Source organism: Rana temporaria, chromosome 5 (genome assembly GCF_905171775.1).
Source record: "Rana temporaria chromosome 5, aRanTem1.1, whole genome shotgun sequence".
NCBI lineage: Eukaryota > Metazoa > Chordata > Amphibia > Anura > Ranidae > Rana > Rana temporaria.
This window is the reverse complement of record NC_053493.1, coordinates 317,171,677-317,199,098: the sequence shown is the minus strand read 5'-3', so window position 1 is coordinate 317,199,098 and position 27,422 is coordinate 317,171,677. Positions and strand designations below refer to the sequence as shown.

At 39.7% G+C, this 27,422-nt stretch overlaps 1 protein-coding gene across 2 annotated transcripts in view; it reads right to left on the bottom strand.

Annotated features, from left to right (window-relative positions):
* SNTG1 (syntrophin gamma 1) overlaps positions 1–27,422 on the bottom strand; it is a 795,295-nt gene that overhangs the window by 637,133 nt on the left and 130,740 nt on the right. For both annotated transcript variants that reach the window (XM_040354181.1, XM_040354180.1), the window contains exon 2: positions 19,705–19,744. The gene's annotated coding sequence lies outside the window, so the exon portion shown is untranslated. The remainder of the gene's footprint in view (positions 1–19,704; positions 19,745–27,422) is intronic.

The following is a 27,422-nucleotide window of genomic DNA, read 5'->3' as shown; positions in this document are numbered from 1 at the left end:
ACTTTATCAAAAAGACGATACACCTTGTCAAAATAGACCTCCATGACTCCAAAATGTTGGTCTGGTCTCACATGGAACTACAGTATAAAATATTTCCTTTTCATGTGGTGTGTTGGCTTTCTTTTCAGTGGTCTTTTATTTCTGCAGAGATTCATCCTAACTAATATTTCTGATGACCATTGTCTCCTGTACAGAAAGTGATAGGAAATCCAACATTTTTGAGTTGTCCTAGGAACTGGAGGTAAGGGGACTCTTTTGACAGGTACATTTTCTAGGGTGACAAATGACAAGGAGTTCCCTTCACTTTATATAATGTATCTTCCTGTTGCATCAGTAAAGCAGGAAGTGATAAGAAATCTCTCCAAAAGGATAAACACAGACAACAATAGCCTGACACAGGTTTTAATGCTTCAAGGCTATATCCAAAACTAAAACAAGTGTTTTTACATACACTTTAATAATGATGTTTATACTGTATATATAAATATATGAGACTCACAGTCCTGTATTTAACTCTAGTCTGAGAGGTAAGAAAAGTAGTCTATAATTAAACAATTTCCAAAAAAAGTTATCTGTTCTATTCATCAAATGGGCACCCAAACCCAAACCTGCTGAAATCCCTGCATGGTGGACAAGATTGTGAATTTTAATACGATGCTGAGAAAATAATAGTAAGTTTCATAGAGGAACAAAGGCCCAGATCCACAGTGAGAGTACGCCGGCGTACTTTCAAATTTCCCGCGTCGTATCTTTAGTTTGAATCCTCAAACCAAGATACAACGGCATCTGGGTTTGATCGACAGGCGTACGGCTTCGTACGCCTTTGGATCGTAGATGCAATACTTCGGCGTCCGCTGGGTGGAGTTTGCGTTGTTTTTTCCGCATCGGGTATGCAAATTAGCACAAACGTACGCGCGGCCATCGCATTCTTTTACGTCGTCTCTAGTCGGCTTTTTCCGGCGTATAGTTAAAGCTGGTATTTTGAGGCGTATAGTTAGATTTGCCATGTTAAGTATGGCCGTCGTTCCCGTGTCGAAATTAGAATTTTTTCTTTTTTTTGCGCAAGTCGTCCGTGAATTGGGATGGACGTAAGTCACGTCTAAGTTTAAAAAATGATGTCGTTGCGACGTCATTTCGTGCAATGCACGGCGGGAAATTTCGAAACGGAGCATGAGCAGTTCATTCGGCGCGGGGACGTGCTTCATTTAAATAAAACACGCCCCCTAATCGCTGATTTGAATTCTGCCACCAGAAATACACTATGCCGCCGTAACTTATGGCGCAAAATCTTAGAGGATTTGAAAGAACGCCAGGTAAGGTACGGCGGCGTAGCGTATCTCTGATCCATTTCTATGTGGATCTAGCCCAAAGAGTTATCATCTAATTTAGACATGCTAAATTTACCTTTATCTTAGTATCATAGAATGCTTTCGTGATCTGTTGCAATTAGACTGAGAAAAGATAGATGATTACAGGGTGTTAGAGGGAAAATCATGTTACCTTCCTGCTTCTACAAGACTGAAGCTTAGGTAGAAAACAGGTATAAAATGTTAATTCTACAATTTTATTATGAATTTGGTAAGTTTGAGACCCCAATGGCAGTAATGCTTGGAAAGGAACATAAGTTCTTAAAAAAAAGTTTAAAGAATAATGCTGCGTACACACGTTTGGAAATTCCGACAAGAAAACCATGGATTTCAGATGGAATTTTTCCTCAAACTTGTGGTGCATACACACGGTAACACAAAATTCCAACCATCAAGAACGCAGTGATGTACAACACTACAACAAGCCGAGAAAAATGAAGCTAAATGATTCCGAGTATGTGTCAAATTGATTCCAAGCATGCATGTTTTTTTGCGCATTGGAATTGCATACAGACAATCGGAATTTCCGACAAGAACTTTTCCTGTCTGGAAATTCGATAGAAAAAGTCATATGGGGCTTACACACGGTCGCAATTTGTGACCAAAAGCTCACATCGAACTTTTCTTGTCAGAAATTCCTACCGTGTGTACGTGGCATGAGTGAACATGTGCACACAAATAATGCCAGGATGAACAACAAGGACTGTAGGCAAGTAGGCTACACCCCTAGTATATATTTCCTTGTTCTTTTTTTTTCGATCTGACTGAAGTGTATTTTTAAGCAATATATGAATGCGTAGCTTGTCTCTGAAAATAACATTATCTTATTAGCAAACAAGCTAATTCCAACATTTCAGCTTAAATTAGCCATTTTTGTTTAGTACAGATATTAGAATATGCATTTCATTTAATCATTCATCCAGTTTTCATTTCTAGTAATAGAAAGAAAACTGCCACTATGCAGCATATTTAGTATTAGAAGTGTGTACGAATTGCAAGCCACATTCTCTCTATGAAGCATTCAACCAGTGTTTAATTTCATCACAAGCTATCTTATATTGGAATTACTCAGATAATCTCTATAATTATTTTCCCTTGGATCTAAGAAATACATTAAGATAACAAAGATAATAAAGCTTTATAGGCATTGGTTTCACACTAAGGCTATCATGACTAGGACCTATTTTCCTATTGTAACACATTAGAGAAGTAATTCAGTGAGCTGGTACTAAGGCAATCTTCTTTATAATACAAGGCACCACAAGTTAATCCCTTTAAAATATGTTGTGTTCAAAAGGCAATAGAAGTTCTATGTAAAACATAACATGATCTGAGGACAGTTAGTCTGTTTTAAGGGCTCTCTTTAAACTCTGAGGCCCCGTACACACGGCCGAGGAACTTAGCGTGCCAAACACATCGAGTTCCTCGGCCAGTTCAGCCCTGAAGCCGCCGAGGATCTCGGCGGGCCGAGAGCTCCCATAGAACAACGAGGAAATAGAGAACATGTTCTCTATTTCCTCGCCGAGGTCCTCGTCGGCTTCCTCGGGCCGAAAGTGTACACACGGCCGGGTTTCTCGGCAGAATTCAGCCAGAAACTCGGTCGGAAGCTGAATTCTGCCGAGGAAACTGGTCGTGTGTACGGGGCCTCAGGCCCCGTACACACGGCCGAGGAACTCGACGTGCCAAACACATCGAGTTCCTCGGCCAGTTCAGCCCTGAAGCCGCCGAGGAGCTCGGCGGGCCGAGAGCTCCCATAGAACAACGAGGAAATAGAGAACATGTTCTCTATTTCCTCGTCGAGCTCCTCGTCGGCTTCCTCGGCCGAAAGTGTACACACGACCAGTTTCCTCGGCAGAATTCAGCCAGAAACTCGGTCGGAAGCTGAATTCTGCCGAGGAAACTGGTCGTGTGTACGGGGCCTAACACTTGTATGTGCTTGGCAATTCACACATTTTAGCATAATGGCAAAGTTAATAATCTTGCTGGGATATATAAATAATGAGTAACAGAGGATGTGTAAATATTAGGTTTTCCTATTGAAAATGTTGAATAGAGTTCAGTGCTGGTCATATATAAAGGGCTAGGGACCTGGCCACATGATCTGCTGAAGAGGAGCTCAGCCAATACAAACTCTGATCTTTCTTTCCAGTAGTTATCACAGGACCTAGTGCCTAGGTTGTCACAATTGTTTAGCCTGGACCATCCGATTGCTGCTTGGGGGATCGAGAAGGATTTTTTTTCCCCTGCTGGAGCAAATTAGATCATGCTTTGCTGTTTTTTGTTTTTGCCTTTCTCTGGATCAACTATGGGTATGGAATTGTGTATATCGGATTGTAGAATGTGTTTTTTTCCCCCTTTTATCTGTTGAACCAGATAGACCTGTATCTTTTTTCAACCAGACTAACTATGCAACTATGTAAGTAATTTCACCTTTAAAGGAAAGCATCTGAGCATTGTATCTATTGCATTACCATTTATTTATCTATCCCATCCAGACAGAAAATCTAGCCATACAAAAACTCTCACAATAAATTCAAATGTTGTTCAAAAGGACTTCAAAATATGCTTTGCTTTTAACATTTGATTTTATAATGAACGTAATTTCCCAAACAAAAACCACATTCATTGTAAGAAATTAGTTATAAAAAAAATGTCATCCTACTTTTTCAAATTCTGCTTTGATCCCACTAAAAATTTAAAAACAAAAACAAACGGTCCTGAAATGAAAGTTTTCTAATTAAATTCTTCTAGATTATGGCCAGCTTTACATAGTTTTCTACTTGACAAGCAGGTATGATGCAAGCACTATAAAATAAAAGCTATCAGGCAGGTCCTTGTACTACAATGATGAACTTTATATTTAGCCTCTAATGAGGAACACAACATATTCACAGTTTAATAGCTGATGTTATCCTGTATGCTAAAGAAAACTGCCTTAGGCGCTTTTCACACTGGTGCGTATTTGCCACGTTTTTCTGAAGACCCCTTATGCACTTTTTAACAAGCAGTAATTTATTTAATCTCCTAAAAATCCAATTATGATTATGCAACAGCATTAAGCAACTGCTATCTGAAAACATGGAGGATGCTTTAACCACTTGCCGACTATCGTACAACTATGTACGTCGACAGAATGGCATGGGCAGGCAGATTGGCGTACAGGTACATCCCTTTAAATCTGCCGCCCAGCGGGTGCGCATGCAGCCACTGCGTGCCTCACGGGTGCGGCCACGGGTCCCGGGATTTAGATGTTCCCAGTAGTCCCGCGATTGTGGTCGGCAAGAGCAGAACAGGGGAATGTCTTTGTAAACAAGGCATTCCCCTATATTGCCTAGTGACCACTATCACTGATGACCGTTCCCCGTTCTCGGGAATGGTCATCAGTGACGTGTCACATGTAGCCATGCCCCCTAACAGTAAGAATCACTCCCTATGGAACACTTAACCCCTGCAGCGCCACCTAGTGGTTAACCCCTTCACTGCCAGTGTCATTTTTACAGTTATCAGTGCATTTTTATAGCACTGCTCGCTGTAAAAATGACAATGGTTCCAAAATGGTGTCAAAAGTGTCCGATGTGTCCGCCATAAAGTCGCAGTCATGAAAAAAATCGCTGCTAGTCACCATAACTAGTAAAAAAAAAATATTAATAAAAAAACTTTTGCGCAAACCAATCAATAAACGCTTATTGCGATTTTTTTTACCAAAAATATGTAGAAGAATACGTATCGGCCTAAACTGTATTTCTGTTTATAACGCAAAAAATTTAAATCGCAGAGGTGATCAAATACCACCAAAAGAAAGAACTATGTGTGGGGAAAAAGGACGTACATTTTGTTTGGGAGCCATGTCGCACGGCCGCGCATTTGTCAGTTAAAGCGACGCAGTATCAAATAGCAAAAAGTGGCCCGGTCATTGACCACCAAAATGGTCAGGGGCTGAAGCGGTTAAGAAAAACATAATACCGCAAAAGGTGTATGTGGGGAGCAGAGTGAAGGAATTAGTAGCCTTTAGGTGACAAGAGAGTTCTAAAATTGATGTTTATAGGGAATCTATTGAGGTTTTACACAATGTTCTTTTTATTTATGGTCAAGACTAACTAACTAAAACTTAAAAAATATTATATTAAGTCAGGTAAGTATAAACTCTCTTTCCTGTCGAGCATACACAAATATGCGGCCTCGGCTTTCCGGGGTTATACCGGGATGATGCCTGCAGCTGCAGGCATCATCTCGATACCGTTTTTTAGAACGGGCAGTCGGCTCTTCAGGGATAACAACTGATGCTGCTAAAAGACGTTTGGTTGTTATACCGGAGGAGGGAGAGGGGACATCCCCCCCTCCTGCGCCCTCCCGCCACTCTGACTGGGCCTCCCGTCCCACCAGCAGACTCGGTCATCGATTCGAATACGGCTTTGTTACAGTCTTCTCTCTGCAAACATGGAAGCAACGTCACAACGTCACTTATGGTTTACTCGGCTGCCAATGGCAATTTCAAAGCATGACATGTTAGGTATCTATTTACTTGGTGTAACATCTTCTTTCACATTATACAAAAAAATAGGATTAACGTTCCTTTTTATTTATTTATTTACTTATTTAATGAAAGTGTATTTTTTACCAAAAAAAAAATGCATTTGAAAGACCGCTGCGCAAATACAGTGTGACACAAAATATTGCAATGATCACCATTTTAGTCTCTAAATTCTCTGCTAAATTATATATATATATATAATGTTTGGGGGTTCTAAGTAATTTTCTAGCAAAAAATATGAATTTTAATTTGCAAGCAACAAATGTCAGAATTAGACTTAGTTATAAAAGGGTTAAACACTGCATATTCATATTTAATTTGATAGTTTTGAACTGACAGGTGTAGCTTGAGGCACCTCTTTCTCATATTTTCTTCTGCCTCTTTGGCTCTCAGTTGAAAAACGAACCCCTTCACAGAACTCAAAAGCTTAAAGAGGAACTGCAGTCTGCTCACATAATTTGTAATAAAAACATCTTTGCCATTCTGAAGCATCCCTCCAACCACTTTGCATATTATTTCATATATACTGTGATTCTGTACTTGCCAAATATGCTGCGGAAGTCTCCCTCCACTAAATCTGGCTGCAGCCATTTTAACTATGGGCAGCTGAAGCTGCTGCCTGTTCACTTCCTGGATTTACACAAACAGAGGCACTCCTCCAGCTCTGCAGCCCTGCAGATTTCATTGGCCCTCTTATGACTCATCCCTCTCCCTTCCTGGCAAACTCTCACAAGAGTGAGAGAGAGAGAGCTGTGTATGATGGCATAAGCCTAGGCTTTTTATCAGTTAAGAAACATGAAGTGGGCTGTATAAGATATTTACTGACAGAAAAAAAAAAATGTTTTACTACTTAAAATTGAAACAACAAGGGCAGAAGATTTAATAGATGGACATTTTTTTTATAAATGACTGAAGATCAGCTTTAAGCTGAAATGTACACAAATGCAGTAAGTGAATGAGAGCTTCTAATTGCATTAAATACATTTTTATCACACTAATGTGTTTAAGGTTTTAATCAGCGAAAGCGTGCTCCAAATCAGGCAGAGCCTATGGAGCTTTCTCTGGTGAGCAAAGGCACACCCTGACTTCTCTCAGTATAGGGTTACTTTAGAGTAAGCCCTGTGTCATGATGTCTGCTTATTCCTTAGAGCCCTACCTAACCATTTTAATATGTTGCTTTACACATAAAAACCCAACACACATAATAAGAAAAATCAAAAATGTATATTTACTTTAAACCCCAGGCCTTCCAGTAAATCAATAGGAAAGCAGGGGGTGGCGAACATCACCATTTAATATAATATTAAAATATATTATAATACAGTGGGGTAAAATGTTCACACATATACTGAGCCTAGCAGTGGTCTCTCTCACCTTGATTCGTCATTCTAAGGTCTCCAATCTTAAAATCCTCCCACTGTCTCACACAGACACTTCTTATCTAGGTTACCCATTAGTCCAGCTAAAAAGGCAATAGAAATAGGCGGTCGTGAGGTGCTGGGGGTCCCTAGTGATACCGGCATGCCACATGGAAAGCACACCGCTGGCCTTTTGTGTTATTTTTTAAATTGTTTATTTATAGATTTTCAAGTCAGACAATAATAGTTATATAAGCCAGACATTTGAATGAATAAAAGAGCAAGAAATGAACAATCATATTTTTAGCAGGGAACATACAGGTCTGGTCGCATACAAGAAGTTATACCATAAGATAGAAAATAAGTAGTGGGTTTAACAAGAACAACTTATCATGGCTCTGCTGAGCATAAGCATATAACAACATTCTATTGACTATAGGAAGGAGATCAAACCATACACGTCTGAAGGGACATGGTCAATGGATAAGAAGTTATGGTGGGGTAGAGTGAGGTTCTGTGTTAAAGTCAGAGGAGTCCCACCTCTCCCAAATAGCTTCGAACTTGGGAAGAGAATCGTCTATAACAGCTGTAAGACGTTCCATCCTTCGAATATCAGAAATTGTCGATAAAAATTGTGTGAAAGTGGGAGGGGAGGTAGTTCTCCAGCATTGAGGAATGACACGTTTGGCTGCCAATAAAAGAAAGGCCAGTAATTTGCAAAGATTTTTAGATATCTTAGGGAGAGGTAGGCCCAATAACATATATAGAGGTTGAAAGGGTACAGTTATCTCCAGGGTCGTCTCCAGGAAATTATGGACCTGTGTCCAAAAGGGGGTTATTACAGGGCACTCCCAGAAGATGAGGTTACAGGTTTTAAGTGGGTAGCATAATAATATTTAAATATATCGGGAGCCCCTAAGCCACCTTGCGAGCGGGGGGCCATGAGGACTGAGATGGCTATTCTATGGGAGGTGCTATTCCAGATAAAGTTTAGAAAGTTCCTATGGAGTGCTTTCAGCTGAGTCATTGGGATCAGTACCGGAAGAGTTTCAAAGAAATACAATAGCTTGGGGAGTATAGACATTTTGAGGACATTTATCCTCCCAATGAGAGATAACGGGAGCTTCACCCATAACTTCAGTAATCTATTTATCTCTATAAATAAATGAGGGAAATTAACCTGGTATAGGGTAGAATACAGAGTGGGCAGGCGGACTCCTAAATATTTCAGGGAGTGGGTGCACCAGCGGTAATAGAAGTTACTTTGTAAAGAGGCGAGTGCATCTGCCGGGACATTTATAGAAAGAGCCTCCGTTTTGGTTGGATTAATTTTAAAACCTGAGAGGCTGCTAAATAGGTCTAGAGTTATGTGAAGGGAAGGAAGAGAGATATGTGGGCGAGTGATTGTTAACAATATGTCATCTGCAAAGAGTGAAAGCTTGTACTCCTCCTGTCTCAACGCCACCCCCGTATATCAGGATTGGATCTAATAGCCGCAGCCAGAGGCTTGAGACTTAGAAAACATAGTAGGGGAGATAAGGGACATCCCTGTCTGAAACTATTACTCAAGGGAAATGACTGTGAGACATAGGAGGCCAAGCAAACCTGGGAGGTGGGTATGGAGTACAGCGCCTTCAAAGCCTGCACGAATGGACCTGAGAAACCGTATTTTGTCAAGGTGGAAAACATAAAGGACCAGTTTAAATGGTCAAAAGCTTTCTGTGCGTCTAAGCTTAACATGATAGCAGGTCTCGTGGTTTTGGTCAAAAGATCAATAAGATCAATGGTTCGTCTTGTGTTGTCCCCCGCATGTCTGGTGGGGACAAATCCTACCTGATCCATATGTATCAAAAGATGGCAGAAGAAGGGAAAGTCTATTTGCCAGAATTTTTGTGAATTTTAGGTATTGATGGATCCTTGTCTGGTTTCGGAATGACTGTTATATATGCATGTAAGAATTGAGAAGAGGGTACGGTCCCTTTCAACAGAGATGCAAATAAAGTTACCATATGGGGCAGTAGCACCGGGAGAAAAGCCTTATAATACGAGTAAGGGAGTCCGTCAGGGCCTGGAGATTTATCAGATGGGAGTTCTTTAATGACCTTGGGAGATCTCTTCAGCCGAGATCTGTGCATTAAGTCCAGTCCAGTCGTCTGAGGACAACTTGGGTAAATTAAGAGAGTCAACAAAGGCGTCAAATTTCTCCTGGGAGAACTGGGACTCTGAGTCCTCAGATAGGCAGATACATAAGTCCTGATAAAAGTGTCCAACTACTTTGGTCATGGCCCGAGGGCAGTAAGTGGGGACCCCATCTGGCTGTAAATTGAAATCAGGTAAAGAGACATGGGGGCTGGGCCTTAACCTATTGACCAACATTTTGTGAGGTTTATTGGCAAATTCATAACATTTTTGCTTTGACCAAAGCATAGATTTAGCAGTTCTGTTCAGATCTAAGGATTTAATTCGGTTTCTCAAGGAGGTCACAATGCGGAGGCGGTCCACCATGGGATATCTATGAAGATTCCTTCAGCTTTGGTCAATTCGGCTAGCAGAGTCGTGCGTTGAAGAGCACAATCTCTCTTAGGGCAAGATCCAGTGGCAATGCACTCACCCCTGAAAAAATCCTTGTGAGCCTCCCACATGGTAGAGACCTCAGACACCGAACCCTTGTTGAGTTGAAAAAATTTGGATAGTTGGTGATGTAAGTGCAATTGAATAGCAGGGGTATTAAGAAGGGTCTCATTGAGACGCCAGTGACAAGTTCTAGGTGTTGGTGTAGACAAGAGGAGCTCAAGCGAGATAGGCGCGTGGTCTGACCACGTAATTGGATGAAGATTAGAGTCAGTTAAATAGGATAGCAGTGGAGCTGTAATGAAGAAATTATCTAGACGTGTGTATAATTTGCATGAGGGTGAGAAAAAAGTAAATTGTTTACTGATTGGATGTTTTATTCTCCAAGCGTCAAACAAGTTATGAGCTCTGATTGTCTTTCTGAAGGAGGCAGAAGATTTCTGTACTTGACCAGGAGGAGTTTTGTGGAGCAAGGAAAATCTATCTTTGGAAGGGGACATACATAGGTTGAAATCCCCCCCCCCCCCCAATAACCATGAAGGGTTGGGAAAAAGCATTAGGCTTTTTAAAGAAATCCTCAAGAAACCCAATCTGACCCGAGTTGGGAGCATAAACGTTCGCTAAGGTGAAAGATGTGTTCATGTGATCACAATTCAAGAGAATAAAGCGGCCATGCGGATCCAAAAATGAGCAGAGGAACGATTGAAAAGAATAGCCACTCCTTACCGGAGGGATCAGAGGCAGTGAACGTGGTGGGAAAGTATTTAGATGCAAATTTTAATGAACCATCGGCCTTAAAGTGTGTCTCTTTTACCATGATCACATCAGCATTAAAAGACCTGAACTCCTTCAACGCCAGCCAACGTTTACGTAGAGAGCCCAGGCCCTTAACATTGTAAGAAAATATACTAATAGCCACCACTAAGTATTGTAAGCATATCTTGTATTACAGACAAAAAACATATATTCAGCAGAGGCCATGATGTAGAAAAACTGGTGGTTACAATAACAAATATAAACATGAAGAATTGGCACAGAAATACACAACTATGTTTCTGAGATGGGTCAAAAAAGGACCCTAAAAAAAAAAAAAAGGAACAAAAGTAAAAAAAAAACATAAGTAACATTTGGGAGTCCCAAGGACAGTTGAAAAAGAAAGTCCAAGGTCAAAATGGACCACAAGGTCCTGGCCTTTTGTGTTATTTTGTTCAAAGTAGCTTTAAGTATCATTCAAAATAACCAAGTATTTTTTATATTCTGATTCAGCACAACCACTGTACCAGGATAAAAACCAATATAATTAAAAAACAAAATTTAAATTTTTATATCTCAAGAGCTTTTACAGTTACTTATATTTGTTACAAAGACACTCTGCCAGCAACACTTTTGAGACAGTTCATTGCATTTGTGACAAGCTTACCACCAATCACAGCTTGTCCTCATTTGCTACAAAATGAAGTGTTGACAAGAGTAGGTGTAAAACCCTTTTAATTAGATGTAATAATGGAATCAAATAAGAATGATTAATAAATTGCATAAGAAGTTTATAAAATAGAGTTGTAAAAGTTTAATTAGGTTACAAAAATGATCAGAACTAAAACAGCTAATAAATTGTGTTATAGGAGACAAGAGCATAATGTACCTTTTGCAGTGTCAGAAGAGAAGGTTGTGGCCACATTGATGTAATTATCTCACTTTCAGATTTTATATAATTACCTGCTAACCCTTAATAATATTTCTTTGGTTGAAAACAGGACACTGTTCGATAAAATCAAATTTACCTTATAAATAAGAAAATAACAATGAAGAGGTAAATTTTTGATCTGTGCACTGAAGGTGTTTTTTTTTTTTATAGCTAAAAATTGTGAAGCCCTGTACACACGATGAGTCCATCCGATGAGAACGGTCCGTAGAACCGTTCTCATTGGTTAACCGATGAAGCTGACTGATGGTCTGATGTGCCTATACACCAACAGTTAAAAAAACTATCAAGTCCAACGCGGTGACGTAAAACACAGCGACATGCTGAGAAAAATGAAGTAAAATGCTTCCAAGCATGCGTCGACTTGATTCTAAGCATGCACAGGCTTTTAACAGATGCTTTTGCATACTAACCGTCGGTTTTGACCAATCGGTTAGGCGTCCATCGGTTGAATTTTAAAGCAAGTTCTAAAATTTTCGAACGAAGGATAACGGACCGATGGGGCCCACACACCATCGGTTTGGACCGATGAAACGGACCTTCAGTCCGTTTCCATCGGTTTTGACCGACCGTGTTTACAAGGCCTAATAGTTTTAAAAGCAGATTTTTTTTCTGGATTTGAAATTTGATTTTGTGTATTCAACTGAAATGGGAAGTTAGGTGCTCAAATTTCTGGTAGATCTTCAGGTTTTTCTGTACTTGCGGCATTTTTTAACAGACAAAACATGAGATGTGCATCTATGGCAGAGATATTCATTATATTTATGGAGATAGAGAAATCCTTTATTACAGGCTCAGGTCATTTATATGGGGACTTTATTGTAAGCCAGAGGGTGCTTTTTAATTATGTATTTGTTTTCCATACAACAGTACTCTTTTTAAAAGCAACAGTGATGTGCAGTGTAACAACCCCTAACTTTCTGGGCAAAATATAATAAATGTGTTCTGGCCATCTGCTATGCATTCATACTTGCCATGCTTTTGACTAAGTTGTCCCAGAATGACCTTGTCCCGAGCGGTGATTTCAGAATCTGGGCTGCGGGGACAGCAGCAGCATGTCAATGGGCTAAATCTACAATCAGAATCTCCCCCCACATTCCAGGGAATCTTACTATATTACTAACTGATCCGGTTCCCAGATGACCTACCCTGTATTATTCATGCCATGTCAGCAGATTATGACACATCCAGCCCACACAAACAGCAGCAGTAAAAATAGGTTCTGCTTTGGGGTTTCTTTCTTAACCCCTTCAAAGTACCAGAAGACAGACAGAAACTGCAGCGTAAAGTAGCGCGGGGAGATTTAATTCTAATTGTAGATTTAGCCCAGTGACAGGTGCCGAAACAGGTAAGTTCTGTGGCACCAGCTTCCTCGAGCTGCTTGAGGAGACTATATCTGTATTATACTTGATTTACCCCCTCGGCTGTACCCTCCTGCCCCCCCCATACTGTGCTTTGCTGTCCTATATACTGTGCCCTCCTTACCCCTGTACTTTTCCCTTCTGCCCCCACTGTACTGTGTCCTCTTTCCTCCCTGTGCTGTGCCCCCTTCCCCTGTACTGTGCCCTCTTTTCACCTGTACTGTGCACTCATGCCTCCCTGTACTGTTCCTTCCCCCCCAGTACTGTGCTACCTTACCCCCTGTACTGTGCCCTCCTGCCCCCTGTACTGTTCTCTCCTACTCTCCTGTATAGTACCCTCCTGTTTCCAGGGCTATGCCTCCTGCTCCCCTTGTGGCCTCTCTCCCCCTGTACTGTGCCCCTCTTCCCCCCTGTACTGTGCCTTCCTACCCTCGCTGTACTATGCCCTCCTGCCCCTGTACTGTGCCCTTATGCCCCCTGTACTGTGCCCCCCTGCCCCCATACTTTACCTGCCTGACCCCAGTATTGTGCCCTCCTAACCCCCCTCTACTGTGCTCTCCTGGCCCCAGTATTGTGTTCTGCTGCCCTATTGTACTGTTCCCTCCTGATCCCAGTATTGTACCCTTCTGACCTCCCCCTGTACTGTGGCCTCCTGGCCTCCTCTACTGTGCACTCACATCCTACTTTGCCCTGCTGTCCCCCATACTCTGCCTCACTGATTCCCTATGCACCGTTGACCCTTCTCCAATGCCCTGCTGATGCCTGGTCCTTTGCTCTGCTGACCATTAGTTCTTTGCCCTGGTGAACCCCAGTCCACTGCCCTGCTGACCCTGCATACTGCCCTGCTGACTCCCTGTCCTTTGTCCTACCAACCCCTGTCCTTTGCCCTACTGACCCCTGTCCTCTGCCCTGCTGAACCCTGTACGCTGCCCTACTTTCTACAGACCTCTCTACACTGTCTTGCATACTACTGACTTCTGTACACTGCCCTACACATTACTGACCCCTGTACACTGCCCTGCATCCTATTGGCCCCTTTACACTGTCCTACCTACTACAGACCCCTGTACACTGCCCTACATGATACTGACCTTTGTACACTGCCCTATATCCTACTGACCCCTGTACACTGTTCTACCTCCTACTGACCCCTGTACACCGCCCTACCTCCTACTGACCCCTGTACACCGCCCTACCTCCTACTGACCCCTGTACACTGATCTACATATTACTGACCTCTGTACACTGCTCTATATACAGTAATGATGATCTCTGTACACTGCCCTACATACTACTGACCTATGTACACTGCAGGAGTTCTATTATTTAGCAGAATGGTCACTGTCAAATTATGCTTTCCGATTATTTGATGCAAAATGTGTATACAATGTAACTGGTGTGTTTCCTTGTATTCTCTGTAAGATATGTCGAACTGCTGCACTTTAAAGAGACTATACCGCGGTAGCTAAACAAATACATCAATTATTTTAGTAATGAACAACAGTTCTTGTCTGTGTTTAAGTTCTTGATATAAAAAATCTTCCTGTAAATACATTATTTTAAAAATAAATTGTTACACTGTAAAAATTAGAGGTGCTATATACAATGGGGGTTATTTAGGAAAGGCAAATCCACTTTGCATTACAAGTGCACTTGGAAGTGCAGTCGCTGTAGATCTGAGGAAAATAAAAAACAGCATTTTAGCTTGCACATGATTAGATGATAAAATCAGCAGAGCTTCCCCTAATTTCAGATCTTCTGCTCAGATCTACAGCGATCTACAGTGGCTGCATTTGTAGTGCAAAGTGGATTTGCCTTTCGTAAATAACCCCCAATATATCTATCTATCTATCTATCTATCTATATATATATATATATATATATATATATATATATATATATATAAACAAATAAATTGATGGCTAACAAGTAGAATCTCACCCATTTAAATGAATGTCTCATCCGTAAAGTCCCTGCTTCTCCTACCAGGAAATGCTGGACACACAGCAAGAAAAGGTGTACCTGACCCCCCTTTCCCCCATCCACTAAAAAATGTTTTTCTTTTTTTTAAGCTTAAAGGGTTTATAAAGGATTTTTTTTTATCTTAATAGCTTCTTTTACCTTAATGCAGTGCTGTTTTCATGTCCTAATTTTTTGTTTTTGCTCTCAAGTTGCTGTAATTCTTCTCTGATCTCTACACTTCCTGGTTGTCTGTTTCCTGATAACCACAGTACTGGGAGCTTTCTCTCTGTGGTCACTAATCAAGGAGGTGTGATTACTGTGTGTCTAAAACCCCTCAGCACCAATCAGTTTCGTTTTCCAAACCATCACTGCCCTGTATTGGCTCTGTGGCTCTGTACATCACAGAAGCAGGAAACAACATGCAAAAGCGAAACTAGAAACTGCAGGTACATTATATGATTGATTTTTATCTATTTTGGATCATTTTTAAAAGGAATCAGTTAACTATTATGTCTCTATACCCTGTAAACAGTCATTTCAGCAAAAACTCTTTAATACCACTGTCAGGCGTTTACTGCTGTCAGTGTCCACACTGTGGAAAGTTCCTCTAACCTCTTGTCCCAGTGACAATAGTTATCATGAGAAAATTTAGGAATGATTCTCTCCCACAGGAATAGAAAAAAAACTTCTTGCCCAAGTGAGGATGGTAATTAGGAAAGAAAATGATAAGAAATACCAATTTTGGGGATGCAGACAGTGATAAAAAGCTGAAAATGCTTCTAATCCCTCCCCACTATATAAAAACTATATATACTATATATATATATATATATATATATATATATATATATATATATATATATATATATATATATATATACACACACATGTATATACTGTATATATATATATACTGTATTTATTGGCGTATAACGCTCACTTTTTTACCCTGAAAATAAAGGGTAAACTGTGCCTGCGTGTTATACGCAGGGTGCTGTGGATAGTTTTTTTTCCTGAAATTTCCCTCTTAAAGTTAGGGTGCGTGTTATACGCCTGTGCGTGTTATACGCCGATAAATACGGTATATATATATAACATTGTAAAGGAAAGTTACATATGCATTAATATTCTGTTAACATGCATTAGGGCACAATAAAAATAAACAGACAAATTCAAGTCATAAGGCCCAACAGCTCTGTCTTGTTAGCTTAAGTAGTTGGTCATAAAAGAAGGAACAAATGCGCAGTAAAACAGTAGAAGTCCCATAGCGGAAATTCTGTTTTGCCTTATTAAAATGTTTTTGCCTGGGCAGCTACACAAATTAGTTTATCCAGATGTAGATGTAAAATGTATTTATGGCATCACCAGATTGAAGGAAACTGTTAAAGATCTTACTTTTAAATGCTTCAAAATTCCTTGCATACTCTATTTGCACATTCAACATGACAAAAAAAAATAGCTATATGTACTAGTGGGAGAGCTGTATGTAGTAATAATGGTATTTATTTGACAACAGTTGCCTTTTACTGTGAGGTTGACAAAAACTAATCTGGAAGAAATAGAAGTCAATGGGAGTTGGGCGACCGTTGCTGAAAATACATCACTGCTCCGTGATCTCAACAACATCCTTTGTAATGAGAAGGTGTAGTATAGTTGACATACAAAATCGCACCCAACACTAAAGATGTCACTACAAGGAGAAATATTTTTTCAACAAGCTCTATAAACAAAATCACATTTGCTGGATGCATGATTAAATTGATAGCTAACCCAGCTTTGACACTTATTGCCAGTATTGTTGATATTCATACATTATATTTGCCTAGATAGAACCGTTACATTAATCACTCTTGATAACAAGCTTCATTGACAACCTCTCACCTAGGATTAAGACTGAGCTTTACTGTTCTATACTAACAAAAAAGGGTATATAATAAAGAAACAGTTCCGTAATATTGCATCATAATCAGAATATATGATGTTTTATCCAAATACAAAGTAAGAAAAATATTTAGCAAACAGAGGCAATGATAATAGTAACTGCTGCTGGCAACTGGGAGGTTATTAGTAATGCACAGCCTAGACTGCTTATAATGAATGCATTGTCCAAGGATTTCTAGACTATATAAATCACGCTCACAGTGTGCTGCAATGAGGCAAAAATAGAAGTCATTATCTAAGCTTCCAATCTCATATATCACACTGATAGATATGTAACTGCTTACAAAGAATACATATATGATGTACTATGGTATATATTGAATATATACTATATGGCAATATTTATACAGAGTGTATTTTTATATACAGTAATGTGCAAATGTTTTAGGCAGGTATGAAGATATGTTGTAAATTAAAAATGATATTAAAGATACATACAGTATTTCAGAATTTATTTTTATCAAGTTACAAAATTCAAAGTGAGCAAACAGAAGAAAAATCTAAATGAAATCAATATTTGGTGAGACTATGCTTTGCCTTTAATTCTTACACTTGCACGGTTGGTACACTTGCACAACGTCATGGATTTTGTAGGATGAGAGCCATGTGTATGATTAACCAATCATACCAAGCAGGTGCATATGATCATCAGTTTCATATATAGGTTGAAGTAGAGGAACAACCAGACCCTGCTACTAAGGTGAGGTTGAGGAAGACAGTTTCATGTCACAGGTCATACACCATGGCAAGACTGAGCACAGTAACAAGACACAAGGTAGTTATACTGCATCAGCAAGGTCTTTCCCAGGCAAATATTTCAAAGAAGACTGGGGTTTCAAGATGTGCTTCTCAAGCTCTTTTGAAGAAGCACAAAAAACAGGCAACGTTGAGGGCCATAGAAGCAGTGGTTGGCCATGGAAATGCAGCAGAAGACAGACACATCATCTGTACTTCCCTTTGTCATCAGAAGATGTCTAGCAGTGCCACCAGCACAGAACTGGTGAAAACCAGTGGGCTCCAGGTAAACCCATCGTCTGTCTGGAGAAGTCTGGCCATAAGTGGTGTTCATGGAAGAATTACAGCCAAAAAAGCCATACATCTGACATGGAAATAAGCCTATGCGACTCAACTATGGATAAAAACATAGGAACTGGTGTGCAGAAAAATGGAAGCAGGTGCTCTGGACTAATGAGTCAAAATAGAAAATATTTGGCTGTAGCATGAGACAATTTGTCTGCAGAAGGACTGGACAGTGGTACAATAATGAGTGTCTGCAGGCAACAGTGAAATATGGTGGAGGTTTCTTGAAAGTTTGGGGCTTAATTTATGCAAATGGAGTTGGAGATTTGGTCAGGATCAATGATGTCTTCAATGCTGAGAAATACAGCCAGATACATTTCCATCATGCCAAACAATCAGGTAGGCGTGGGATTGGCCATAAAACAAAAACAAAAAACAAACAGGACTTTGACAAAGCGTCTGGCACGCAAAACATGTCAGTCACGGCTCACCCCCTTCTCGTTTGATGCCCCCACTTGTTCACAAGAAGCCAGTTTTGAGATATTGACATTCTGGGAATTCCTCCAGTGACGCCAGCGCTTTGACCTGTACTGCTCGTCTATCTCTTCCACTGATTGGCCCCTGGAGTCACATGATCCTTGAGGGATTGAGTCCGGACACCAGTCCCTTCCCCTTCGTGTGACGTAGCGGTGATTCCGCCCCTCCCTCCTCGCTTTTGACCGATGCGGCGGCGTCCTCATACTGGCCCGGTAGTTTCCATCCAGGATCTTCCCCGCTGCCCAACATCTTCGTTGCGAGGAGAGATCTCGCTCCCATCGGCCTCCCTATTGGTTCAGATCCACAGCAATATCCCCCTCGGCAGGTGAACAACACTCATGTTTATTTTCAGCGTGGATGTCATCTTCCCACTGCTTGTTTTCCATCTCCCTGCTTAGAGGCACACAAACGGCTGTACCACCTTCACATACCATTATATGTACATTGGTTGGAAGCTTTTTTCTACATCCTCCCAGTAGTGATTTTAGGTTGCTATCCCACAATCACCATACGGCTTCTGTACATGTGTTGGGGGACTTTTAATTAGATTTTATTATTAACTGTTTGCCATCTGTGCATATACATATATATATTTTTTTAGTTCATGTATATACATTGCATTTATTTAAAGACTATAAAGTGATTTTTACCCCACCCCTGAGCGCTGTATTTTTTGTTTTAGTGTATTGCCCATGTTCTCAAGTGGTTGACAGCTGCACGGGATGGTTGTTGTGTTACCTTTTTTATTACACAGAACACTGTGTACTATTGTCTCTATGGTGTAGCGCTATCAGTGGGAATTTTTTTCTTGTGGGATTGGCCATAAATTTATTCTGCGACAGGGGAAGGTCCCAAGCATACAAACAATGTCATTAACAACTACCTTCAGATAAAGAAGAACAAGGAGTCCTGGAAGTGATGGTTTGGCCCTAATTTCAACATCATTGAGCCTGTCAGGGATTACATGAAGAGATAAAAGGATTTGTGCCATTCTACATCCTCAGAAGATCTGTGGTTAGTTCTCCAAGATGTTTGGAACAACCTACCTGCTGAGTTCCATCAAAAACTGTGTGAACGTGTACCTAGAAGAATTGATGCTGTTTTGAAGGCAAAGGTCACACAAAATATTGATTTGATTTGGATTTCTCTTCTGTTAATTTACTTTCCATTTTGTTAATTGCTAAAAAAATAAACTATTATAACTTCTATTTCTGAAAGCATTCCTAATTTACAGAATTGTTTCACACCACCTAAAACTTTTGCACAGTATTGTACGTATTTATAAATACATCTTTTTTTTACATTTACAATATGTTAAAACAACACAGTAAAAATATTAGGGTGTATTACATACCACCACCTTCAAGCTGTATCAAACATGTCCATAATTCATCCTACAAAAGGAGAGATAACTGTATTAAAATTTGCAAGCTACATTTTTTATTTATTACTTTGGTACTGCAAAATCTGACCCCCTGCAGTGCACCTTTTGGATTGGTAATATATAATCAGAAGGACATAAAGCTTTCCAGCTGAAATGAGTTCTTTAAAATTGTGTTCCCCGGGGAACAGAGATAATGAAACAATTTTCTACCTTAGAAAGAGGCATATTGAATAAATATCTTAGGGTCTGTGATTCCAAGTAGGCTGAATTACAATCTGATCTTTTTTATTTTTTATTATTATAAAAAACTTTTGGATTAAAGCTGTCATATGACCCAATACATAGCCTTGGAATGTTATCCAAGTGTTACACCCGACAAAGGACATGATCTGAATCACACTGCATACTACAACTTAATTAACAAGCAAAATGTTGTGTTCCCTTCTTTTAATACTGGACATATTGGAATTGTGAAATGGAGCACCAAAAATATTTGACACCAACAAGCAGGAATTTTAGGCCCTGGTGTGAATGCTGTCACTTCTACATTGAGACTGATTTACTAATATATTTGAGAATGTTCACACAATTAAATGTGCGAAGATTGACTTAAATTGAATTTATTGAGTGGACGTTCTCATACCTTTAGTATATCAGCCTCATTATCAGCTTTGGTATTGTTCTCACTATGTTTGGCAAACATTTCGCACTGCCCTTTATTTCTGCACCCATTTTTCAGTTTCTTCCTCTCTTTATGGAAAGATGCAGACTTAGAAGCTTTAATGACAAAGTATTTTTTGCTAAAGTTATCAATATGCAACACATATTGACAGCTAAATAAAGCTGGCAACAGAACATCTTGCTTCCCTGAACTGCCATACAATAAAATAAGGATCAAAGGATTGGTGACAGACTGTGCCCTTCTCTGAGTGTAACCATAGACATTAGATGACATTCATCTAATCCCATGACATTGGGCAACAAATCTATAATTTGTGGAAAGTTTCTAGGCCTGCTGGCAATTGCTGCTGTATTGGTCTAGTAATCAGACTTGTCTTTTTCATTACTGTTTCCACCTGGTAAGTTGATGCTATGCTCTTACTTCACTTCTTGCACTCTCTATTGAAACTACCTGTAAGCTTGTCCTAGTGATTATGCTAATATAGAACTCGGCAGTGCTTTGGCAAAATTGCTCTGCAGATGGTCAATCATGCAGCCTTAAAGTCACACTAAACAACATCCTGAAGCACATTCTGGCAGTCCTCCTGGATCCGGATTTCTCCAGCTCCAGCCCTTGTTGACCCACCTCCCTCCAAACATGTTCTGCACCAGCAGGCCAATCCTAAGCCCACCCCACACTAAAGCAGTCTCCCAGCATTGGCTGTTGCATGCACCTTCTCCCCAAGTGCTACTTGCAGTCCATACACCACATAAAAAGTCTCATTTTATCTTATGCTGCAACTCAACTTTGGCTTCACCACTCAGATCCCCCCTAGTCTAATTGTACAACAGACCACTTATTGTGCTTCATAAAGGTCCCTATTTGAAGAACCCCAGGCAACATGAGAGTAAAATAAAAGGTACAACAAGATAGCATATTTGTTTATTTATTTCCCAAAAAAGGTTTTTATTGGAAGCAGTAAACAAAGATATACCATTATCATACAGGTGATGACATACTATAATATTATTATTATTATTATTATTATTATTATTACTATTATTATTATACACAATTTATATAGCGCCAACAGTTTACGCAGTGCTTTACAATGTAGAGGGGAGACAGCACAATTACAATACAGTTCAAAACAGAAGGTACAAGAGGGCCCTGCTCGTAGAGCTTACATTCTAAAGGGTGGGGGGTGGTACAAAAGGTAATAGCAATATGCATTCTGGGTTACATATCAGGCAATTGTAGTAAATGTACATAAACCTCAATGGAAAATATAGCATATTATGTTGTGGTTGCTGAGTACAATGTAAAACCCAATATATATCTAGATTTTTATAAATATAAAAAATGGAAGGTGATCTATACATTACATTGTTCTGTCACATCCATAACACACACATACCTTAACATTATACATGTTAACATGATCTAGTATTATAACTTTTCATAGAGAGCATTTATCGTTTGAGGCCTCGTACACACAACCGTTTTCCTCAACAGAATCCATCAAGAAACTTGGTGGCAGAGCTTTTTTGACAAGGAAAACGGTCGTGTGTATGTTTTTCATCGAGAAACTCAATGAGAAAAAAAGAGAACAAGTTCTCTTTTTCCTCGTCGGGAGTCTCAATTTCCTCGTTGTGTTTCTCGTCGGGCTGGTTTTCGACGAGAAACACGTTTGTGTGTATGCTTAGAAACCCGCGCATGCTCAGAATAAAGTATGAGATGGGAGCGTGCCTTCGGTAAAAGTAGGGTTTGTAATGGAGCTAGCACATTCGTCACGCTGTAACAGACTGAAAAGCGCAAATCGTCTTTCACCAAACTTTTACTTAACACGCAGTAACATGAGATTAGCAAAAGCAGCCCCAAGGCTGGCGCCAGTGAAATCAAACTTCCCCTTTTTAGTGCCAGTGTACCTGTTGTACGTCAGCGCGTTTGAGAACGACAAGATTTTGTCTTGACAGTGTGTACGCAAAAAAAGCTTGTCAAGATTCTCGACAAGCCTGACAAGGAACTCGTCGAGGAAAACGATGTTTCATTTACGACGAGTTCCTCGGTCGTGCGTACGAGGCCTTAAGCCTCGTACACACGACCGAGAAACTCGACGGGCGAAACACATCATTTAGCTCGTCGAGTTCCTTGTTAGGAGGTCGAGGATCTTGGCGAGCCAAATTTCCCCATTCCCATCGAGGAAAAAGAAGACATGCTCTCTTTTTGGCTCGACGAGATCCTCAACAGTTTCCTCGTCGAAAAGTGTACACATGACCGGTTTCCTCGGCAAAAAAAAAAAAAAAACAGCAAGTTCCTTGCTGGTTTTTGCCGAGAAACTCGGTCCTGTGTATGAGGCCTAAGGCTTTACATCCAGGAAATGTATAAAAAAATCGAAGTTCTAGATTTCATTATTTCTGGAGAACAACGTTTTTGGCTAACTGCTGACAGAGGGTGTAAACAACAGTATATCAAAATCCAGCTTGTTCCTGCATAATTCCTTCCATAAAAGCTGCCAGTTTTATATAAAGCAGGAAAACTAGATGTGGGTGAAATTATGTAGGCACAATCTTACTTAGTTCCTATGCACATTACAAGAAATACATATTGGAAACTCCATTCTTCAGATAAAAAGATTGATATGCTATGAATGTGTGTTTCCATTTGTAATTGCAGCTCTGCATGATGTCAACATGTCAATGACACCTCAATCTAACTTGAAACTATGAAAATGTAAAGCACTTAACTCATCAATCCATCTTTCTATGCTTCTGACAGCTCACAGCAGTCTCCGTAAATTGTTTTGCCTGTAGTACATTTAAACAGCAAAATCAATTGTTCAGATAGATTATAAAATGCATAATTAATCCAAAAATGATATCTGATGTTTACTCTTGTGACTTGAAGATGATAAAAAATGCAATTGCTGGTGATTACACACGTTATTTGTGAAAGTTGGTGTCAATAACCCTAGCTCTATAAGCCCACCCCTTAAGTGTACAACCTGCAATTGTATACAGAATCAATAATGCTTGAAAACCAATTAGTCCTAAACAATTTAATTGTCACCAATGTACTGCAACACTTGCTTATTTCATAGGAAACATTCCTTTACAGAGAACTGTAAGCTAACAGTGTGGTGGTTTTTCACAGCTAGGCATTATATCTAGTGGTAAAAAATGCAGCTGACTGACTACCTTACCTTATATATAGCTGTGAGAGGAACAGCTTGTTCCTACATTACTATTATTGCAACTCATCTAGCAGACTGTGGTTTGAGAAGATAAGGACAAATGAAAGAGTAAATAATGTAATTGGCTGTCACCAATCGTGTGGAATAGTCACAAATAACATACAAAACTCTGGAAAGATTTAAAAAAAAGAAATACAAAACCACAACTTTTGGGTATGAGGCATGCAACGTACCCCTTTGCAAGAGTTTAGAACCTAAGCAGCCTATTCCACAGTACATGTCAGGCTGGTGGAATAACAATAAACCTCTGCTTTTGAGCCTCAAACATATGCCACATACACACGGTCGGAATTTCCGACAACAAATCTTCGATGTAAGATTTCGGTCGTATATTTCGACCGTGTGTAGGCTTCATCGGACATTTGCTGTCGGAATTTCCGACAACAAATGTTTGAGAGCTGGTTCTCAATATTTCTGACAACAAAAGTTATTTTTGGAAATTCCGATCGTCTGTATGCAATTCCGACACACAAAAATCCTACGCATGCTCGGAATCAATTTGACGCATGCTCGGAATCATTGAACTTAATTTTCTCGGCTCATCGTTGTACGTGACCGCGTTCTTGACGTTAGGAATTTCCCACAACATTTGTGTGACCGTGTGTATGCAACACAAGTTTTAGCCAACATTCCGTCGGAAAAAAATCCACAGTTTTGTTGTTGGAATATCCGATAGTGTGAACGCGGCAATACGGTATATAAAAAAAAAACAAACAATCACACCATATTCCAAATTCCAACAAAAGCAAGTATTTAAATACAGAGTATTAAGCATTTTAATTGTCAGTCCACCTAAAATAGTTTTTTAATATTTTGTAGATTGTTCTGTTTGAAATGGAACTTTATGCCTTGTCATGCCTCCCTAGACCGAGTCTGTATGGACAGTATGGTCACCTGCTGACTTGGCACCACCCACAGGCAGCGTAACACTTCAATAAGACACAGAAGTTGAATATCTTTTCAAGTATAAGAAGACATTGGGTTGGATTTACTAAAGGCATATAGACTGTGCAATTTTGCACGTGCAATTGCTCCAGAGCTTAGTAAATGTGGTGACACTTCATTTTGCAAAGAAAACCCAATGCAAGGAAAAACAAACAAAAAAAACAGCATTTTTGCTTGTACATGATTGGATGATGGAAGTCAGTAGAGCTTCCCCTCATTTACTAATCTCTGGAGTAACTGCACTTGCAGAGTGCAACTGCAATTGTAAAGTGTACAGTCTAGTTGCCTTTAGTAAATCAACTCCATTGACTTTCCTGAGCCCTGTCTTTGTGAATAACTAACACTGAGTAAACATGAAAGAAATGGGTAAGGTCTGGCTAGGACTAAACTAATAAGTGCTAAACAGAAGGGTAAACATGTTGCAGTGGCTCAAAACTGTCTCATACAGCTCAAACAAAAACATAGTTATATGGTAGCAGAGTGACTCTCCTGCGCCGGATCACGGACCCAGTACATGATCCGACACTTCCAGGTAGGTAGGGAGTGCACACGCCGCGGGTGCTGAGCTGTGACTTGACAAAGCACAAGCCCATCAGCTGGGGGCCAGCCAATAGATGTCTGCCAGCACCTGCCGATCAGCGAGGAGAGGAAAGAATGGAGCACTGGCTACGTAGACAAGGCAGATGTCCGTTCTGACAGGGGAAAGGGAAGAATTTAGTGTCCCTGCAACGCAGGGAATAAAATCCATAATTGCCCTTAGTAAAAGACACACACATAGTAAACACAAACACTGGTTCCCAGCTATTGTCATTAGTACAGTGACAGTGCATATTTTATCACTGATCACTTGTGTCACTAGTTCCCACAAAGTGTCAAAGTGTCAAAGTGTCAATTAGTGTCAAAATGTCTGCTGCAATATTGCAGTTTTTTTTACCAACAATATGTATCAATATACATATTGGACTAAATTTATGAAGAAATATATTTATATTTTTTTAAATGTACAAGATATGCTTTAACCCCCCTGGCGGTATTCCCGAGTCTGACTCGGGGTGAGATTTTCATACCAAAAGCGGTAACCCAGAGTCAGACTCGAGCTTGCCTCGCTGGATCCACAGACTGTGTTTACTTACCTTGTCCCTGGATCCAGCGATGCCACCGCGCTGTGTGAGCAAGTGGGACCTCGCTCGATTCACACAGCGTCCTCCTGTGCCGCCGATCTCCGTTCCCTGCGACGTTACGACGCACGGGAGTGGAGAACGGCGCCAAATTCAAAAATGTAAACAAACACATTACATACAGTATACTGTAATCTTATAGATTACAGTACTGTATGTAAAAAATACACACACCCCTTGTCCCTAGTGGTTTGCCCAGTGCCCTACATGTTCCTTTATATAATAAAAACTGTTCTTTCTCCCTGCAAACTGTAGATTGTCCATAGCAACCAAAAGTGGCCCTTTATGTCAAAAATGGTTTTAGATCAGCTAGAAAACAGCGATAATAAATTATAATCACTTGCAGAATTGTGCGATAGCGATTTGTGGGGAAATTCGTCATAAAAAAAAAAATAATGACAGCAACAATTCTGCAACTGAGCAAATTTCAGTGATTTTGAGTTGATTACATTATTGAATAATTTTTATTAGAATTATATTATTATTTGTTATAATTATTTATAATTATTTATTATATTATAATTTATAATTTTGTTTTTAAAAAAATGTCATACCCGGGATGCCTACTAGTCTCTTGTTTGGTCAGATTTAAGTGAGTTATTCCTAAAAATTACAGACCTACAATATAAAACACCAAATTTCCTTGCAAATAATGGTACCGCTTTCAGCACCTTTTTTCTGAAAGAATCATACCGCCAGCGAGGTTAAGGGAGAAAGTAAAAAATATATACTTTTTTTGCAAAATTGTTGTTTATTTTATTTTTTTATTGCACAAAAAAAAAAAACTCAGTGGTGATCAAAAATCACCAAAAGAAAGATCTATTTGTTGGGAAAAAAATTCCATAAATTTCATTGGGTTACAGCATTGCATAACCGCAAAATGATCAGCTAAAATAACACAGTGCCGTATCACAAAAGATGTCCTGGTCATGAATGTGGGTAAATCTTCGGGAGGTCAAGTGGTTAAAGGAAACCTTGATAGAAATATTGGCGCTGCAAAAGCAGAATTGCTTTTTTAAATGTGCAGGCTGTAGGGATGTCTACTGCAGTACAACTGTATAAATAATATAAGATCACATAACCAAAAGTGCTTCTGTGATCGTACAGCATCCACTACTAGGAAAACATATTACACTACTGTGACACTCTACAAATTAGGACTAGTGGAAGGATTTTATTGATTTTGACATTAACAAAAATGAAATTATGAGGCTTTGCAGTTTCAGTCTTTAGGCTATAAACATGTTTTCAGCATTTTGTCAAGCTCCTCTTTAACAAAATTGCATTATTAATGGCTTAGCTGATATTCACAGTAGATTAACTGCAGTGGTCACAATCTTATCAATATATCAGAATTGCTGTCTGCAAGCAGAAACCCTTTTTACAAATATTAGCATGAAATCGAATCAACTCAAGTGCACATTAAGGATATAAAACAAATGCTAACCAAACTTATATCCACAAGCTAAGCTATCAAACTAAAACATAATTTGAATACAACTTCCTCTAATACGGTGAAAGTATTCATAGTGAATAACGTGTTTATTTACATAGCAAAAACAGGCTGTAAACTACCTTCAGTTAACCAAGAAGACACCCAATGGACTTTATTTAAGAACATGTAGATAGCTTATTTTACAAGATATTGGGA